Here is a 22,261-nt window from a genome sequence, read left to right as displayed (position 1 = left end):
GTTAGCAAGACCAATTTAGAGTCAGTTTGGGTTACCTTGCAGCTTGATAATCATAAGGTAACTTGTGTAGGTGTGATATATAGACCACCTAGCCAAGTCAAAGAGTTAGATGATCTACTAGTTGAGGAAATGGCTAAAATGACATTGAAAGGGGAAGTTATCATTATGGGAGACCTTAATCTTCCTGATGTAAACTGGAAAACCAAAATAGCTAGTTCTGCCAGGAGTACAGATATTCTAAATTCCCTACTGGGATTATCTCTACAGCAAGTAGTTGTGGAGCCAACCCAGAAGGATGCATTTTAGATGTAGTATTCACAAATGGGAATTTGGTATCTGATATTACTGTAGGGGAAAGCTTGGGATCTAGTGATCACCATTCAGTGTGGTTTACTATAAGTACAGTGACTGAGTCACACCACACAAAAACAAAAGTTTTAGATTTAAAAAAAAACTGACTTTTCCAAAATTAGATTAGTGGTATACGAGTCCCTATCAGACTGGAACAGTTTCATTGGAGTCCAGGAGAAATGGGACTACTTAAAAGTGGCACTATTGAAGGCAACAGATAATTGCATTAGGCTTGTCAGTAAAAGCAAAAAAAGTAAGAGACCACTGTGGTACAGAAGTTGCCAAAATCATTAAAAACCAAAAGATAGCATTTAGTAATTATAAAAAAAAAAACAAGGATGACAGGCAAATTTATAAGATTAGGCAGAGAGGCCAAACAATTTATTATTTAATTATTTAAAAGAGACAGCACAGCCAGAAGAGAAATTAGCTCAGTCAGTGAAAAAAGACATTCTTCAGATACATAAATGAAAAAAGGAAACTAAAACAAGGAATTACCAAATTAAAAACAAAAGAAGGAAGGTATATGGAAGAAGATAAAGAACTAGCTGACTGCCTCGATGAATACTTCTGTTCAGTTTTCACAAAGGAAAGGGACCTCATTAAGGAAGGAAGACTAATGAATCTTTTGATGCATGTGTCTTTACAGAGGAAGAGGTTCTAAGTCAGCTGTCTAAAATTAATACAAATAAGTCACAGGGGTCTGATGGGATACACCAAAAGCTATTAAAAGAGCTTAGTGGTGAACTAGCAAAACCATTAACAGATTTATTTAACCAATCACTGGTAACAGGAGTGTTCCAGAATATTGGAAATTAGCAAATGTGCCGATTCACAAGAAAGGTAGTAGGGAGGAATCGGGCAACTATAGGCCAGTAAGCCTGACATCAATAGTGGGGAAATTAATGTAAACCATACTTAAGGAGAGGATTGTGGAACATCTAAAATCCCATGGATTGAACGATGAAAAACAGCATGGGTTTACTTCAGGGAGAGCATGTCAAACTAATCTTATTGATTTTTTTTTTTGATTGGGTGACTAAAATAATAGATGGCGCAGGTGCAGTAGACATCGCTTATCTAGACTTTAGTAAGGCTTTTGATACTGCCCCACATAGAAGGCTTATCAATAAATTGCAGTCTTTGTGCTTGGACTCCCATATTGTTGAATGGATTAGGCAATGGCTGAGGGACAGACAACAGAGTTGTCAATGGAGTATATTCAGACCATGGTCTTGTTACCAGTGGGGTACCTCAGGGATCTGTTCTGGGACCCATATTGTTTAATATCTTTATCAGCGAAATTGCAGAAGGCCTCGATGGTAAGGTGTGTCTTTTTGCTGATGACACAAAGATTTGTAACAGGGTTGATGTTCCTGGAGGGATACACCAAATGGGAAAGGATTTAGGAAAACTAGAGGAATGGTAAAAAATCTGGCAACTAACATTTATTGTTGATAAGTGCAAGATAATGCACCTGGGGCGTAAAAACCCAAGAGCAGAAATTAAAATCAGTGATACAGTCCTAACCTCAGTATCTAAGGAAAGGGATTTAGGGGTCATTATTTCAGAAGACTTAAAGGTAGGCAGACAATGTCATAGAGCAGCAGGAAAAGCTAGCAGAATGCTTGGGTGTATAGGGAGAGGAAGGTGCTCATGCCACTCTACAGAGCACTAGTGAGACCTCATTTGGAGTATTGTGCTCAGTAATGGAGACCATATCTCCAGAAGGATATTGATACTTTGGAGAGAGTTCAGAGGAGAGCTACTAAACTAGTACATGGATTGCAGGATAAAACTTACCAGGAAAGTGAAAGGGATTTTTCATAATCTTACTTTTGATACATCACAGATTAGACATAGATTATACAAGCCTCATCTCTTGTGGAATACAGTACCCCGAATTAGCACATCTCACAACTTTGTCAGTTGTGAGATGTGCTAATTCGAAGCACAGTAATATGAGCCTGAATTAGAAGTAATACCATCCAGAATAGTTTAAAATCTGCCATAAATTCAGGAGTAGTTATGAACCTGAATTAGAAGAAATAGGATAAAAACCACATAAACTGATAAGCATAAGGTTTATCAGTAAGTATTTTTTCACTAAACACAAACAGCCTTTGATAAACCTTTAAATTCAGCTGATCTCATTGTATATTTTAGCAAATTAAGATGGGCAATTCTTATGTAAGAAGAATCCCAAAAAGAAACTGAATTTAAAATTTAGAACGGAAAATCATGTTCCTAAATCTGCTGCGAATCACTCTATGGTGAAACTGTCTCCTAAAAATGAATTGGGGGAAAGTCCAAAAATGTTTGTCCAGAGGTGTTTAGGTCCATTTTATACTGATCCTTGGGTTGATAATATGTGTAAATGGACAGAAGGAATGAAATGTACTGACCTGTTCCCAAAAGAAGGTTCTTTTTCAGACTTCCATATGGCCATGATCAAGGGCCTATGTCTAAATGACATAGACACTTTTCCATGGTACAAAGGAGACCCTCACTGGAATGAAATTTATATGAAAACTTACGGCCAAGCATGGCTATCTGTACAAAAGTTTTGGACTGACTTGTGCAGTTCAAATATAAGACAGCAAAGTAAAACCCCTGTCGTGACTCCAACTCCTGTCTCACCCCCATATGTGCCATTTTACCCTTTAGTAACCAAATTAACAACAGAATCAGATGATGAGATATGCACACACTTGACTCTACCACAGGTTCCTGGCTTCACAGAACCTGAGGAACAGGTTTTGTCTGAGCATGCTAATCAGCCTATTGTACAGTCTGCACAGCCCAGTAGAGCAATATATGCAAGGGCATCAAAGATTCAAGGGTTGACCAAAGACTCTAACGGTCTATGGTCAAAAGGAGGAGTAGTATTTGTCCCAACCCCATGGACAATGAGTCCATTCATTCTGATGCCTAGAGACTTGCAGCAGATACAAGAGGAATATGTGGCAAAACTGATTGAGAAATTAAACATTGATTATGATGATATTTCGCTCTTGTTTCCTTTGCCAACAGGTGCATCAACCCAACCCTCGTTTTAGAGGAAAAGATGGCGCTGGATTATCTTTTAGCTTCTAAGGGGGGGTTTCTGTGAGTTTATAGGAGAGGACTGCTGTACTTGGATACCAGTGATAAAGTCCAGGCCCATATGGATAAGATCACTAGGGCTATTACAAATGAAGGATAGAATCCTTTCGCAGCTTTGGGTGGTTTTGGAGATTTCCTGTTTTCCATAGGTAACTGGTTTTAAGGAAATAGGAGTATATATCCTCATGTTGTTGTTTTTCTCTTTATCCCATATATCCTGATGAGATGCTCCTGCTGTTTGATCGATCGGATCGCCCAGTCACGTGCAGATAATCACATCCTTATCGCCGCTCCCAGATACACCACGGATCAACCTATGTCTTTGATGGAAAGGATGTCCAACTAAACGTTCATCATCACGCCACACCTTACCACATCAGGACCTCGTTCAGAGTCAACTCCCCAAAGAGTCGAACCGAAGGATGGAGCATCATCATGGAGGCAATGACACCCAAGGAGTATCACAATCGACGAGGGCAAGCTGAGGAAACCGAAGATTCAGCAAGAGACTCAAAGAACACAGGGGACATATTACAGAGAGGAGGGAACTGTCGTGGAAAGTTTTATTAAGCATAGGATGACTATAGTGGACTTTCTTTTTAGATTAGGAATGGTATGTAGGTTTATTTTGTATATGCCTCCCTGTGTAAGGTCTGACCTGATTATGGTTATGAGAGCGTGATCGGGTCAGGTCGTTGCAAGGGAAATTCTATAGATCAGCACTCTGGTCCCTACTTCCCATGTGAAAGCCGCCACCGTTGGTTTGAGGGGGATCTAATGGCTGCTGGCTCTGAGAGCAATGTTCTTAGTGAAAGCTACCAGCGGGTCCTCATCAGCAACGGTGGGGTATGGGCACACTGATGCCGGTCTCACTGAACCATGGGCGCCCCAACATGAAACATTGGTTGGTGGGACTGGTGTCCATGTGAATGCCATATCGCCTTTCTTGGTCGACCCTGTTTAAAAAGACCTTCCTCAGGGAATGATCCCCCCTTTCGAAACCATGTCTAACAGAGTTTCACTGTGGGTCAGTAGCATATTTGTACCAAATTAAATAGATGTTGTCTGATTAGGGCCACATTTGTTTAAAAAAATGGGAGCATTTGCGCATGTTCTGGGTGTGGTAGTGGATGGTGAGTGTTTGAGCGGCACCCACAGGCACTCTCAGGAAATGTGCGAAAGTGTACATTCCAGTTCTAAAAAGTATTTCTATTGGTCAAGGCATGAGGTGGAATGTACCTGCATATCTGTAACATTACTGGGTAGCCATGTGCCATGGAGGGCGGGGTTAGCCCAGTAAAACATCTAACCCGAATATCCTATCTATGTGTAGAGCTTGCATGCCTTATGTTTTGTGTTTTTTCTTACTTTTCTCTATTCTCTCTCTTTTCACTATGCAGGAGATTTTTTCCTACTGTGCGCCAAATTACACAGCCGTTTTTTTTTTATCTCCTTCATAGTCTATAGTGTCTTCATATGTCACTCACACACACACACACACACACACATATATATATATATATACACTCACCTAAATAATTATTAGAAACACCTGTTCTATTTCTCATTAATGCGATTATCTAGTCAACCAATCACATGGCAGTTGCTTCAATGCATGTAGGGTTGTGGTCCTGGTCAAGACAATCTCCTGAACTCCAAACTGAATGTCAGAATGGGAAAGAAAGGTGGGCTACAACAGCAGAAGACCCCACCGGGTACCACTCATCTCCACTACAAATAGGAAAAAGAGGCTACAATTTGAACGAGCTCACCAAAATTGGACTGTTGAAGACTGGAAAAATGTTGCCTGGTTTGATGAGTCTCGATTTTTCTGTTGAGACATTCAAATGGTAGAGTCTGAATTTGGCGTAAACAGAATGAGAACATGTATCCATCATGCCTTGTTACCACTGTGCAGGCTGGTGGTGTAATGGTGTGGGGGATGTTTTCTGGGCACACTTTAGGCCCCTTAGTGCCAATTGGCCATCGTTTAAATGCCACGGGCTACCTGAGCATTGTTTCTGACCATGTCCATCCCTTCATGACCACCATGTACCCATCCTCTGATGGCTACTTCCAGCAAGATAATGCACCATGTCACAAAGCTCAAATCATTTCAAATTGGTTTCTTGAACATGACAATGAGTTCACTGTACTAAAATGGCCCCCACAGTCACCAGATCTCACCCCAATAGAGTATCTTTGGGATGTGATGGAACGGGAGCTTTGTGCCCTGGATGTGCATCCCTCAAATCTCCATCAACTGCAAGATGCTATCCTATCAATATGGGCCAACATTTCTAAAGAATGCTATCAGCACCTTGTTGAATCAATGCCACGTAGAATTAAGGCAGTTCTGAAGGCAAAAGGGGGTCCAACACCGTATTAGTATGGTGTTACTAATAATTCTTTAGGCGAGTGTATATGTTTAAGGAACTTAAACGCAAGTATCTAACTATTTCTAAACGCCTTATCTCCATGAGATTACACATGGCTACACTGGGTCAATATTTCAAAGAAAAAAAGATTCCTAGAGGAATGCGCTCAAATTTACGCCCCAACCTCTTTCCCAGCAACGATTTGTTTTGTAAACGTTTTGAAGCACTATCAAACAGATACTCATTGGACTATATTTTACTTAATATTGAGTTTTTACAATTGGAGGTTTCTTCACTTACGGATGAACTGCTGGATGTTGAAGGGGCCATGCAAGCACAATTATCCGCTGATGAAATTATGCAATATAAAGAGGAAATTAAAGACCAACTCAGTAAATTGCAGATGGAATTGGAGGAAGGGTAAAAGGAGTAAATGGGTTTGTGATGCAGATGACTATAAACGAGGCGATATATATACATGGCAATCCGATATACCATCTATGGGCTCCAACAGTAATAAGAAAAGTAGGAGATTTATGCAATCACCCCCAGATGAGGAGAAATCTTTTTTAGGGGACAGTTTGGATATAAAGGAAAGAAAGGATCAAGTACAAGGCGAGGAGGCCGCAGGTATAAACGAAAAAGGAAAGCAGCGATACAACCGGACCAGACTACAATCGACGAAAGCATTACCCCAGAGAAAGAGACAATAGTTTTCAATTTATCTTCAGTTGAACTGACTGTAGCCCAACACAGTGTCCTTTCTAAAGGGCTTACATTCTGCCCAAGCTCCAAGGTAAACTGGTTTGATCTAGAAATGGATCTAAATGATTTTTTTCGGTCTATTAAGTTGAAGGTGTTTTTTAAGAATCATACTGTTGACACACTGACACACTCAAGTGAATTTTCACTCAAAAAATTGGGTCTAATGAATAAAAGCACTTTTCTCCCCTATGTGGATGAACCTGCTGTTGAGGCCTATATTTCCGCAGTCAAAAGGGATGTCAGAGAGCTAAAATCCCGTCTTGGTGATACAGCAAGATTAAATAAACCCAATCTGACAACTGCTGAAATAGAGGCTCTATCTCAACTCAGAAACAACCCCCAATTAACCATTAAACCCGCCGATAAGGGGGGTGGGGTGGTTGTTCTTGATACATGTAATTATGTGAAAGAAATTGAACGACAACTTTGTGATACAGATGTGTATGGTATGTTACAGAATGATCCTAAATTTCAGATTATGAATACCATCAAAAATATTTTGTCCGATGCGGTGGCCGGGGGTATTATTGATGAAGGGCTAAGGGAATATTTAACGGTGTCCTCTCCCATCACTCCGGTCTTATATATACTGCCCAAAGTCCACAAAACTCTTGTTGACCCCCCCGGCCGCCCCATCGTTTCTGGTACGGACTCTGTGTTTAGCGGAATCGCTATGTTTCTTGATAGGATTCTGCGAGAATTTTCGACGGCTGGAAAATCATATATTCAGGACACTAGGCATTTCTTGCAGCAACTGAGAGCAGTTGATGCAGCCGATGTGCAGACTGCTATTCTCGTGTCCTTTGACGTTGTATCTCTGTACACGTCAATAGGACACGAGAAGGGCATTTCTGCTGTCAATAAATATCTGGATGAATCGTCTATCACACAACACTCAAAATGTTTCATCCAAATCCTGCTGAGATTTATTCTGGAAAATAACTACTTTCTTTTCCAGGATACCTTTTTTAGTCAAAAACGTGGCGTTGCGATGGGGTCCAACGTGGCCCCCACGTACGCAAATATCTACATGCGGCACATGGAGGAGGACTTCATCTATGTATCCCACCACTTTCAATACGTTATTGGGTGGTGGCGGTACATAGATGACGTCTTCCTCCTGTGGTCAGGTACAGAACCACAATTTGTTGAGTTTCACACATATTTAAATAGTATTGATCCTGACCTCCAATATACTGTGTCTTATTCCAAGACTGAACTATCCTTCCTTGATACCAACGTCAGATTGGTTGACGGTTTGATTAATACAGGCCTTTATGTCAAGCCAACTGATAGGAATACACTCTACGATACGAAAGTAGTCATCCTCGCAGTCTAATTAAACACCTTCCACACTCACAATTTCTACGTGCTAAACGCATAGTATCCCAACAGACTGAGTTAGTATCCACAATGGATATGATGGTAGGCAAATTTAGGGAACGGGGTTATCCCCACCGATTGCTAGATGCCCAAAAAAATGGGATTTTGCACAATAGCCCCAAAAAAACTACATCTAACTCACAGAGGATCCGCAGGATACCTTTCATGTCCACATATTCTCAGTGCAGTGTGGAGATGGGACGTATCCTCAAGGATAATTGGAGCATCCTCAGTAGGTCCATAAAAGACGTACCTGAACTGAATTCTCCTCCCCTCTTATCATATCGAAAAAGTAAAAATATCAAGGACCACTTGGTTAGAGCGGATGTAGGCCCTGAGAAAATCAGCATACAGTGAACATTGTCCAAATCGGGACATGGTTGTTATCCATGTCTCAATTGCGTCAATTGTCGCTATATATGCAAATCTAGATCCTTTATACATCCCTCTACACATAAAGAATATCCCATTAAATTTCACCTAAATTGTTCATCTTCTTATGTAATCTATGTGCTAGCATGCCCGTGTAACCTGATATATATTGGTGAAACGTCCACAGAATTAAAACTAAGACTGAACAACCATAGGAATTCAATAAGAAAAAAACGTGCCGATTTACCAGTTTCCAGGCATTTTACGTCCCTTGGGCATTCCGAGCGGGATCTAAGATGCTGGATACTGGACCATGTTGAGCTTCCTAGGAGAGGCGGAGACCGCCTAGCAATTCTCAAGAAAAGAGAATTGCGGTGGATTTATGATTTGGATAGCTTGCACCCTAGAGGATTAAATGTAGAGTTCAGATAGGGATCTGGTGATCTGTTGCTCGCCCACCTTTTCCACGCATGTATGTGATATACTTTCCCCACACATGTAATAGTGCAGGAGAATTGTGAAAGTATTATATGCAATTGCAAACTTGACAGAATTGGAATTTGGAAACTAATATATTTTTTCTTGCCTTTTAGAATTTTTAACCCTCACAATGCTGGATGCGGGTCCCTGGACTTTAACCTGTTGGAAGCGATGCAGCCCAGTACCAACTACAGCGTCCTATCGTCTATGCGCTACTCCAGACACATTATCAAGTTTCAGTGCGATGTTGCTCTCTGTAATGGTGAGGGATTACCCCTCAAAGACTGCTTTTTTCCAGCAAGAGGGCCACGTAGGTCAGCGGGGTTCATGGAGATGTCCCCCCCCCCCCCCAACGTACACGACCCCATGGTCCGGTGTCCCTCCCGTGAGGTGGGGACCCCGGTCCTGATGCTGGTACCTGTAGGAGATCCCTGCTGCGGCCTGTTATACACTCCCTATGAGTTCCGTTCTATAGTCATGGCCTTGAGTATACACTCTGTCTAGTTACCATCTATATGATGGATACAGAACGGATACTTAGGGCAACCTTCCATGAACCAAGATGGTGCGGCGAGATGTTACTCGATAGAACGCATGCGCACCATTCTTATACTGTGATTCACACGATTTCGTCACTCTGGGCATGCGCATTGAGGAGATTGAGACGCCCGTGATACGTGATGGTATATGTGGGCTCCATGGCTTTCCGAGTTTCATTCCTGGGATCCCTATTCAGTATGTTTGTATCACTTTATGATTCTAATTGGAACACTAGTTTTGGATATGTTTTATTTTGTATAAAAAGGAATTATATCCTGATATGATAGAACGTATTTCACTAGTTACTATGTCAAACATGCACTTTATAATTGTAACACATGTCTGTAATTTAAGTTGATTGTAACCACACCCTGATGGGTGTAACACTTTTTGTAACACTTTATATGTGCTCACTTTCACTTACTCTATGCTTGAGAAAGGCTCGCAAGAGCTGAAACGTCGCAAGATATGCCATAATATGGGTGAATAAAATTGCTTTGATTTTTCATCACAACTTGGAGTGCAGTCCTGTTTTCTCGATTATATATATATATATATATATATATATATACACACACACACACACACACACACACACACACAGGGCCTTAGATGGAGGAAAACATACAGTGATCCCGTTTTTATATACATATAAAAGTTGGGATCAATGGTTGGATTGAAAGGGATTTTTTTTAATCTTACTTTTGATACATCACAGATTAGACATAGATTATACAAGCCTCATCTCTTGTGGAATACAGTACCCCGAATTAACACATCTCACAACTTTGTCAGTTGCTGGACACAATAGCAGCCTCCCTTAACAAAAGGCTATTTAACATCTCACCTCACATACAATGACAGCAACCTATGATAAGTCATTCAACTTATTAGCATGTAGAGTAAACCTGTTCAATGTAAAATAACCCTTTTCATGTATTGTATATAGCAGATACCCGTATTGTTTAACAAAGTTTCAACTGTATCTTGACAAACATATTTCCCAAGGCCTGCTAAGAACCACCAGGATTGTTCCAATTGGATCTTGAGAGACAATATGCGCCCACCCCCCAAAAGCCCTATAAGTATTTGCTGGGAAATAAAGATTTCAGATATTTGACAACCTGGGCTGTCGTATCTCCTGATCAGAAGCAAATGGGATATTCGTTGCCCAGGGAAATATTCATGGGTTGGAGGTCTAATGCCTCATCATATAACCATCATAAACCTGCCTTAGAAAAACCGCTAACAGAAATATTAAAGGACCTTAACATGTATAGCTTGGAAGAAAGACGAGGCAGAGGGGATAGAAACTTTTAAATACATAAAGGGAATCAACAAGGTAAAAGAGGAGAGAATATTTAAAAGATGAAAAACTGCTACAAGAGGACATAGTTTTAAATTAGAGGGGCAAAGGTTTAAAAGTAATATCAGGAAGTATTACTTTACTGAGGGAGTAGTGGATGCATGTAATAGCCTTCCTGCAGAAGTGGTAGCTGCAAATACAGTGAAGGAGTTTAACCCCTTCAGGAACCTGCCATTTTTCACCTTAAGGACTAGGCCATTTCTGACATGTGTCACTTAATGTGGTGATAACTTTAAAATGTTTTTACTATCCAGGCCATTCTGAGATTGTTTTCTCGTCACATATTTTACTTAATGACAGTGGTAAAATTGAGTAAAAAAAAATTATTTCTATTTATAAAAAATGCCAAATTTACAAAAAAAAAATAAAAGCAAATTTTAATTTCTCTACTTTTATAATAGATAGTAATACCTCCAAAAATAGTTATTACTTTACATTTCCCATATGTCTACTACATGATTAGATCATTGCCGTTTTGAATGCCGTTTTATTTTTTGGGGACCTTAGAAGTTTAGAAACAAATCTTGAAATTTTTCAGAAAATTTCCAAAACCCACTTTTTAAGGACCAGTTACATAGAAACAAAGAATGTGCTGGCAGATAAGAACCATTTGGCCCATCTAGTCTGCCCAATATACTGAATACTATGAATAGTCCTTGGCCCTATCTTATATGAAGGATGGCCTTATGCCTATCCCATGCATGCTTAACACGTTCAGGACCTAGCACTGGTACTTAGCGCTCCAGGACGAGTATACTCGTCCTGGCATTAAACTGTCACCTTGTCTGCAGACATGGTGACAGCAGCTGAGTGCCGGCTGTTACACACAGCCAGGCACCCAGGGTCAATGCCGAGGGGGGTCCTGTGACCCCCCCCCCCCCGTATCAGCGATCGCTGCAAACCACAGGTCAATTCAGACCTGCGGTTTGCAGCGCTTTCTGTAGTTTCTGATCCCTGCGGTCCCTGAAAGAAACTTTAAAATGGCCAAAGTCAAACCCCGCACCCATGAATGATTTTATGTCGGCGGGGTTCAGGGGGGCGGGTTTTGGGCGGTGCGGGCAGTTGCGGGAGGCGGGCGGTGTGGCAGACGGGATCGCAATCCCCCGCCTGCCTCCCCCTGAATATTCATTGGTGGTCAGTGGTATACCAGAGTGTCAGCACATTGCTGACACTCTGGTATAAACGGCTGACATCGCTGCAATGTCAGCCTTTTCACCCTTTCCATACCACGGTCCGTAAGGGAGCTCCCTCCCTCTGCCATCGGGGGGCTGCCTTGCCTTTGCAGCCCCCAGATGGATGGTGTGACAGAGGGAGGGAGCTCCCCTCCTTCCCCTTCCCCGTCTGCTCAGTTGTGGCAGACGGGGAAGGTTCCCATGGCAACAGGACGCCTTCTCAGGCATCCTGCTGTCCATGGTGCTGAACAGATCTATGCTAAAGGCATAGATCTGTTCAGACAGTGTAAGTAAAATACAGGACAATACACTATATGGTGTATTGTACTGTATTATACAGACATCAGACCCACTGGATCAAGTGGGTCTGGGTCCAAAAAATGTAAAAAAAAGTGAAAAAAGATAATAAAAGCACATTTATCACTAAATAAAAATTAAAACAATTAAATGCACTACACATATTAGGTATCGCCGCATCCGTAACGACCTGATCTATAAAACTTTCCCCGCACGGTGAACACCATAAAAAAATAAACTATCAGTAAATTGAAATTTTGCCACCTTACTTCCCAAAAAAGTAATAAAAGTGATCAAAAGAGTCGCATGTACGACAAAATAGTACCAATCAAACCATCACCTCATCCCGCAAAAAATGAGCCCCTACATGAGACAATGGCCCAAAAAATTAAAAAACTATGGGGACTCTATAACATGATTTTTTTTTGTTTCAAAAATATTATTATTGTGTAAAACTTACATAAAATAAAAAAAAGTATACATATTAGGTATCGCCGTGTCCATATCGACCAGCTCCATAATAATATCACATGAGCTAACCCCTCAGATTAACACTGTAAAAAATTAAAACTGTGCTAAATAAACAATTTTTTGTCACCTTACATCACAAACAGTGTAATAGCAAGCAATCAAAAAGTCATATGCACCCCAAAATAGCGCCAATCAAACCATCATCTCATCCCGCAAAAATCATACCTTACCCAAGATAATCGCCCAAAAACTGCAAAAAACTATGGCTCTTAGACTATGGAAACACTAAAACATGATTTTTTTTTTTGTTTCAAAAATGAAATCATTGTGTAAAACTTACATAAATAAAAAAAAGTATACATATTAGGTATCGCCGCATCCATATCGACCGGCTCTATAAAAATATCACATGACCTAACCCCTCAGTTGAACACCGTAAAAAGAAAAAACGGTGCAAAAAAGCAATTTTTTGTCATCTTATGTCACAAAAAGTGTAATAGCAAGTGATCAAAAAGTCATATGCACCCCAAAATAGTGCCAATAAAACCGTCATCTCATCCCACAAAAAATGAGATCCTACTTTAGATAATTGCCCAAAAACTGAAAAAACTATGGCTCTCAGAGTATGGAGACACTAAAACATATTTTTTTGGTTTCAAAAATGAAATCATTGTGTAAAACTTACATAAATAAAAAAATTGTATACATATTAGGTATCGCCGCGTCCGTGACAACCTGCTCTATAAAAATACCACACGATCTAACCTATCAGATGAATGTTGTAAATAACAAAAAAAACGGCCAAAAAAGCTATTTCTTGTTACCTTGCCTCACAAAAAGTATAATATAGAGCAACCAAAAATCATATGTGCCCTAAACTAGTACCAACAAAACTTCCACCCTATCCCGTAGTTTCTAAAATGGGGTCACTTTTTGGGAGTTTCTACTCTATGGCATTCCTTTCCTTCTGCGCCCTGCCGTGTGCCCGTACAGCAGTTTACGACCACATATGGGGTGTTTCTGTAAACTACAGAATCAGGGCCATAAATAATGAGTTTTGTTTGGCTGTTAACCCTTGCTTTGTAACTGGAAAAAAAAATAGTAAAATGGAAAATTTGCCCAAAAATGTAAATTTGGAAATTTCATCTCCATTTGCCAATAACTCTTGTGGAACACCTAAAGGGTTAACGACGTTTGTAAAATCAGTTTTGAATACCTTGAGAGGTGTAGTTTCTTAGATGGAGTCACTTTTATGGAGTTTCTACTCTAGGGGTGCATCAGGGGGGACATAGTGTAAAAAAAAAAACTGGCATTCCTTTCCTTCTGTGTCCTACCGTGTGCCCGTACAGTGGTTTACGACCACATATGGGGTGTTCCTGTAAAGTACAGAATCAGAGCCATAAATATTGAGTCTTGTTTGGCTGTTAACCCTTGCTTTGTAACTGGAAAAAAATTATTAAAATGGAAAATCTGCCATTTTTCACCTTAAAGGGGTTGTCCGAGTTATGAAAAAAATAATAATATAGCACTGAAAATCTGATATATAACTGAGCTAAGCAAGTTTTATGCAAAAAAAAATATATTTTTCCTCATTTCCCTGGTTCTTTTCTGGGCCTTTGTTTACATGCAATAAAAACAATCTCTGCCCCTCCCCCATTCTGCTAAGGGAGTGGATACAAGAGCTGCCCTGAGTGACATGTCTGCCTGCTGGGAGACTCTGCAGTATGTTGTATGTGTAGGACTACATGTCCCGGCTGTATAATGACACTGGTAAGGGAGTGGATACATGAGCTGCCCTGAGTGCTGGGAGACTGCAGCATGTTGCATGTGTAGGACTACATGTCCCAGATGTATAATGACACTGCTAATACACACAGGATCTTCCCCCTACGTTCTTGTGTAATGCTCTCTCTAGTATATCAGCTCCAGTGCCCAGAATTGTCCCTGCCTGCAGAGCTGTGCAGCTGATTAAGAATCCTAGCAGAGAGTAGACGGCAGTGAGGGGGCGTGGCCAGCGCAGTGACATCTCATTTACAGGCTTGTAAACGACCTTTATCAGAGCAGGGAGAGAAGCTGACATCACAGGTCATATGACCCTCAGTGAAATCTGAGAAACCAGCCACTGGAGATAACGTGAGTGAATTGGAAAGCTGTTACATTTGCCTAGTTAGGAACATAGAAAGAACAAAAAAATAACTCGGATAACCACTTTAAGGACCAGGCCGTTTTTTGGAAACTTGACATGTGTCACTTTATGTGGTAATAACCTCAGAATGCTTTTACTTAGCCAAGCCATTCTGCAACACATTGTGCTTCATGATAGTGAAACATTTTAGTCTATATAATTCACCTTTATTAAAAAATCAAAAATTTACAGAAAATTTGAATTTATCTTCTTTTAAGGCAGATATTGATACATCATAAAAGAGGTATTACTTTACATTTCCCATATGTCCACTTTAATGTTTGCATCATTTAGTAAATGTAATTTTTTTAGGATCTTATAAGGCTTAGAATTTTAGAAGCAAATTTTTTCATTTTTCAGAAATATTTCCTGAACCCACTTTTTTTTCGGACCACTTCAATTCTAAAGTCACTTTGTGGGGCTTACATAGTGGAAACCACCCATAAATGACCCCATTGTCGAAACTACACCCCTCAAGTTATTAAAAACTGATTTTACAAACTGTGTTAACCCTTTAGGTGTTCCACAAGAATTAAAGGAAAAAGAAGATAACATTTTTAAATGTAACTTTTTTGGCAGATTTTCCATTTTAATTCATTTTTTCCTGTAACACATCAAGGGTTACCAGCCAAATAAAACTCAATATTTATTACCCTGATTCTGCAGTTTACAGCTACACCCCACATGTGGTCATAAACTGCTGTACGGGCACACAGCAGGGTGCAGAATGAAAGGAGCGCCATATGGATTTTGGAGGGCAGATTTCACTGGGATAATTTTAAGTTGCCATGTCACATTTGAAGACCCCCTGATGCACCCCTAGAGTAGAAACTCCCAAAAAGTTACCCCATTTTGGAAATTATAGGATAAGGTGACACTTTTATTGGTACTATTTTTTGGTATATATGACTTTTAAATGGCTCTTTTTTATGCTTTTTGTGAGGCAAGGTAACCAAAAAATGGCTTTTCTGGCACAGTTTTTATTTTTGTGCTATTTTTATAGAACAGGTTGTTATGGACACAACAATACCAAATACTTTTATTTTTCTTTTGTTTCAGTTTTACATAATAAAGCATTTTTGAAATAAATCATGTTTTTTGTCTCCTTTTTCTGAAAGCCATATCATTTTTATTTTTGGGCGATTATCTTATGTAGGGGCTCAGTTTTTGCAGCATGAGGTAATGGTTTGATTGGTACTATTTTGGAGTAGTGTTGAGCGAATATTTAGAATATAGCGCTATACTTTCGTAATCACAATATTCAAATATTTTTTTTAGCCAGCACACATGATCCCTCCCTGCTTTTAGCTTGTGGGCCAATGAGAAGGCTGCAATATCTTTGTCAGAGCTTAGCAACATCCCTAACAACCAATAGGAAAGGTGCCTACCCCTTACTATATAAGAACCTCCCCAGCAGCCATTTCCTGCTGTTTTTTGCAGTTGTGAGAGAGGAGTGTCATTTCTTTGCTTTGCTGTGTCAGACTCGTTACATTAGATAGCTCATATATATTATATAATACAGATAGTTAGTGGGAGATACTCAGTGTAGCTTAGTTAGTGAATAGTGTAACTGATAGGTTCAAGTGCAGGTTGTTAGGTACATTATATAGTTAGTTAGCTCAAATATACAGTATACAGTGAGGAACAAAAGTATTTCAACACACTGCGATATTGCAAGTTCTCCCGCTTAGATATCATGAAGGAGTCTGAAATTCACATTGTAGGTGCATTCCCACTCAGAGACATAATAAAAAAAAAACATATCACATTGTATGATTGTTAAATAATTTATTTTGCACTGCTGAACATAAGTATTTGAACAGCTGAGAAAATCAGTGTTCATATTTGGTACAGAAGCCTTTGTTTGCAATTACAGAGGTCAAATGTTTCCTGTAGTTCTTGACCAGGTTTGCACACACTGCAACAGGGATTTTGGCCCACTCCTCCACACAGATCTCCTCTATATCTGTCAGGTTTCAGGGCTGTCGCTGAGCAACACTGAGTTTTAGCTCCCTCCAAAGATGTTCTATTGGATTTAGGTCTGGAGACTGGCTAGGCCACTCTAGAACCTTGGTATGCTTCTTACGGAGTCACTTCTTGGTTATCCTCGCTGTGTACTTCAGGTCGTTGTCATGTTGGAAGACCCAGCCATGACCCATCTTCAATGCCCTGACTGAGGGAAGGAGGTTACTTAAAATCTCACAATAAATGGCCCCATTCATCCTCTCCTTAATAAACTGCAGTCATCCTATCCTCTTTGCAGAAAAGCACCTCCAAAGCATGATGTTACCACCCCCATGCTTCACAGTAGCATGGTGTTCTTGAGATGCAACTCATCCTTCTTTTTCCTCCAAACACGATGAGTGAGGTTTAGACCAAAAAGTTCTACTTTGGTCTCATCTAACCACATGACTTTCTCCCATACCTCCTCTGGATCATCCAGATGGTCATTGGCAAACTTCAGACGGGCCTGGACATGTGATGACTTGAGCGGGGGAAACTTCAGTGCAATGCATGATTTGAAACCATGACGGCGTTGTGTTCTACCGACAGTGACCTTTGAAACTGTGGTCCCAGCTCTCTTTATGTCATTGACCAGCTCCTCCCTTGTAGTTCTGGGCTGATTCCTCAGCTTTCTTATCATCAGCGATACCTCACGAGGTGAAATCTTGCATGGAGCCCCAGTCCGAGGGAGACTGTCGGTTGTCTTTAGCCTCTTCCATTTTCTAACAATTGCTCCAACAGTTGATCTATTTTCACCAAGCTGCTTGACAATTGCCCCGTAGCCCTTTCCAGCCTTGTGGAGGTCCACATTTTTGTCTCTGGTGTCTTTTGACAGCTCTTTGGTCTTGCCCCTGGTAGTAGTTGGCGTCTGACTGACTGTAGGGTGGACAGGTGTCTTTAAAAAGCTCGGACAGGTGTCTTTAAAAAGCTCAGACAGGTGCTACTAAGTTAGATTAATGAGTAGAGTAGAGGTTAATGTAGAGATTAATGAGTACAGTAATAGATCTTTGAGAGCCTCAATTCGTGCTGTTTCTCAGGTGTTCAAATACTTACGTTTAGCAGCGCAAGACAAATAAATTCTTAAAAAATCATACAATGTGTTTTTCTGAATTTTATTTTATTCTGTCTCTCAGAGTGGGAATGCACCTACAATGTGAATTTCAGACCCTTCCATGATTTCTAAGTGGGAGAACTTGCAAAATCGCACGGTGTTCAAATACTTCTGTTCCTCACTGTATATAATACAGATAGTTAGTATGAGATACTCCATGTAGCTTAGTTAGTGAATAGTGTAGCTGATAAAAAGTATTTTTCTTGCTGTTTTAGTGTCATTGTCTTAGTGGTTTGTGTGCTAGGGAGGGATTATTGTCAGCGTCGTTCATCTTTGAAAGAGGAAAAAAAAAAAAAAAGGCTTTTGCTTGCTGTTTTAGTGTCATTGTCTTACGGTTTTGTGTGCTAGGGAGGTATTATTGTCATCGTCGTTCCGTCTTTGAAAAAACAAAAAGTATTTTGCTTGCTGTTTTAGTTCCACTGTCTTAGGCCTCTTTCACACAGGCGAGTTTTCCACGTGTGTGAAATGCGTGAGGTGAACTCATTGCACCCGCACTGAATCCGGACCCATTCATTTCTATGGGGCTGTGCGCATGAGCGGTGATTTTCACGCATCACTTGTGCGTTGCGTGAAAATAGCAGCATGCTCTATATTGTGCGTTTGTCACGCAACACAGGCCCCATAGAAGTGAATGGGGCTGCGTGAAAATCGCAAGCATCCGCCAGCAAGTGCGGATGCGGTGCGATTTTCACGCATGGTTGCTAGGAGATGATCAGGATGGGGACCCGATCATTATTATTTTCCCTTATAACATGGTTATAAGGGAAAATAATAGCATTCTTAATACAGAATGCTTAGTAAAATAGGGATGGAGGGGTTAAAAAAATAAATAAAAAATTTAACTCACCTCAGCCACTTGTTCGCGCAGCCCGGCTTCTCTTCTATCTTCTTCTTTGATGACCTAGGAGGAAAAAGATCTTTGGTGACGTCACTGCGTTCATCACATGATCTATCAGACCTCGGCCTCCTCCTATGTCTCCTGCACTGCAGTCTGGTGCCAGCCGTCGGTCGCAGAGGCAGTTAACCGCACCACAGCCGACGCACCCGGGGACCGTCGGGTGTGTTCACTCAATGGGCCCCTGGCAAGGGTTATCGCCCAACATCTGCTGCCCTTCAAATATTGTGGGCTGCAATGCATTCTGGCAGATGGAGCAGGCCCAACCCAGATGGTGTGTCCCTGCCCTACACCAGCACATTGTGCAGAATGTACCCCTGTCGCCAGATCATGCTGTCAGCAACAGGGTGCATCTCACAATAGATGCCTGGATCAGCAGACATGGGAAGGGACACTATATCAGCTTCAAAGCCCATTGGGAGTCCATCCGAGGCGCCGGGGAGAGATCATCAGATGTGGCGGCATCTCAGTCTGTGGTGCCTCCCCGGGGTGTGCAGGGGAGAACTGCTGCTCTCCCTCAAGCCACTGTTGCTAAGCCCCCCAACAAGCATCCACGTAGCTACACAAGTGTGGGGCACGTCCGCTGCCAGGCTGTGCTCCAGCTTGTGAGCTTAGGGGAACAGACAAACTGGACCTGATGTTCTGGCCGCCCTCCAGGATCAAGTCCACAAGTGGTTGACACCCTGAAGACTCCAGGCAGGTATGGTTGTCTATGACAACGGCAGCAACCTCTTCGCCGCCCTCCATGCTGGCAGTCTAACATGGCACATGTCCTCAACCTTGTGGTACAGAAGTTCCTACGCACATACCCAAGGTTGCACAACATCGTGCAAAGGATACGGAGGATTGCCAGCCACCTCACAGGCTGATTGTGGACAGTGTGACACTGTGGAATTCCACCCTCCACATGCTGGAGAGGTTGTGGGAGCAGCGATGGGCAGTGAAGGAGTACCTGCTGGACCTACACCCACTCCCTTACATCACCAATGCAGAGTGGGGGGCAGATTCATCAGATTGGCCACATTGGCCCCATTCAAGCAGGCAACCAAGATGGTCAGCTGGGAGCATGTCAGCCTCAATGACATGCTCCCCATAGTGTTCCTGCTGGACAGGACACTAGAACGCCTGCTAGATGCTGAGGAGAGTGCCTTAGTGGAGCAAGAAGAGGCAAAACTGCTCCACCAAGACCAGGACGAATAATTTTTTGAGGAGGTTGTTGACATGGGGCCAATTCCAGAGAGCGCCGCAGCAGGAGGACCAAGACGCCATGGTCATGAGCAGCCAAGAAGAGTGACAGCTGCCCTCTTCACTATGGCTGCAGTTGCCTCTAGGACCCGTGGATCAGGAAAATTAAGGAGAGGGATGATTTTTGGTTGGCCACCCTTTTTGACCCTCGCTGCAAGGGGAAACTAGAGCAGTTCATCCTAGCCAGATGCCTGTGTGCTCCTCTGGCTGGAGCAGGCCAACCCTCTGCCTCACGCTCCAGTTCTCCCCCAGCAGGTGGCTGGCCCAAGCAGCTCCAGCCGAGCAGGTGATCTTATGGGCGAGATAAGGCTGTTCTACCAAATCCTGGATCAGCAGCGATTTCTTGGCCCCTACTGTCAGTTCAGGACATACTGCAAATCTCTTAAGGCCAGGGGTCACACATGACTGTCATCCCAGATTTTCATGTTGCAAATCCAGAGTGTTTTTAACAGCAAAAACCGCATGCAATACATGCAGTTTTGTTGCGTTTCTTTCTGCTGGGTTTTTCACCCTTGGCCTAAATCTGCATGGCAAGTCAACTTTTTGTTTGTAAAATTATATATATATATAAAAAAAAAAAAAGTGGGAGGTAGTGGAGCTTCACTAGGAAGAGGTAGGGCCCAAGATGCAGTTTTGCACCAAAAACGTGGCACAATTTTGGAGTAAAAAATCAAAAGATATGTGAACCAATAGTTAGTGGTCATAGAAAAGTGGCTATTCCTGCACCACATTCATCATCCAGTCTGAGTCCGTGATGAATCTGGTGCAGGTGTAGACAGCATGTCTAAGCTTAAGCCACCTTTACAATTAGTAAAGCTGGACCACCAGAAAACCCACTATAGAGAATGTTTAAAAAAAAAAAAAAAATATTATCCTGGCAGTTTTTGCTAAGAAAAACATCAAAAACACACTGAAAAAATAAAATTAAATAACCTATAGGATGTGATAATTATGCAGATGTACATGGCTATATTTAAACCTAAAAAAAAAAAATCACTTAATAGGGGATAATTATCAGATCAGAGGGGGTGCACTACTTTAAGTATATACTACAGATAAAAGTAAAACATCCTGCACAATTTGATAAGTGTGGATGTACTGTACATGGCTACATTTAAAATAGAAAAATCACTGAAAACACAATAGATGCAAACATATGGACTAAGCCCCCACATCTAAGACTCTCAGACGATATATTTTGATCAAAACACAGCTGCGTCCACCTACCAGCGCCAAGGTGGTCTGAGTCAGGCAGGTCCTACTTAAACCTCTCTATGCCATTGGGCACCTACATAGTGTTTTGTCTGTAGTATACATGGAGTGGCACCTTCAAGTCTGAATGTGGTTTTAAAAAAAAAAAGCCACACAATTAGCCCTATAGACTTATGGGTGCTAAAAACTGCCATGTGATTGTTGTTACACACTCGTGTGGCTTACCTGCAGAAAAACCATGGTAGTTCAGTACCAGCAAAGTGTATGGGAAAGATCTGATGGACAGTTTCCTTATGTTGTGCCTTTTCATAGGTAAATGCATTGATATCCAATTTATTTTAGTCAAGATGAATGTTCATTACCTTTAAGAGCCATGCTCGACTATAGTTACAATTTTGTATGTCTTAAGTAAGGTCACACAAAAGGTTTCTACTCTTCAGTGTTATTCTTCTCATGAATGTACCAGTCTGAGAAGAATACTCCTTGTCTACTTTTAAATTTATGACAAGAGATAAAGATAAGCTCTATGCAGCTGGTGATAATTACCTATACAATTAGGCATTTATTAATGAAGCAAAATATATAATATGTATGTATTCATTTAATGAGCCTTAGTCCTTAGCATAAGACAATCAGCAGGACATATAAAATATATTATACTGTTATATGTGATGAAGACAACATGTATCCAGTATATTATATATTTCTCATTAGGAGAATCTTTGTCTCTAGAGTGTAAAAAAACATGCGTTTTGTAACAATTATTCACCCCTTTGGTGTGACAAGGAGGTACTGATATCTCTGAGAAAACAAAGCCATTGAAGTGATTTATGATACACAAATAAACAGTGTGAGAAACATTCAGAGACGCCTAGAGTTTTGTCTCTAATTGCTACAAGTGTCAGAATTAATCCCTATAGCTTTGAATT

Source organism: Bufo gargarizans, chromosome 3 (genome assembly GCF_014858855.1).
Source record: "Bufo gargarizans isolate SCDJY-AF-19 chromosome 3, ASM1485885v1, whole genome shotgun sequence".
Lineage (NCBI taxonomy): Eukaryota > Metazoa > Chordata > Amphibia > Anura > Bufonidae > Bufo > Bufo gargarizans.
This window is presented reverse-complemented; position numbering follows the sequence as displayed.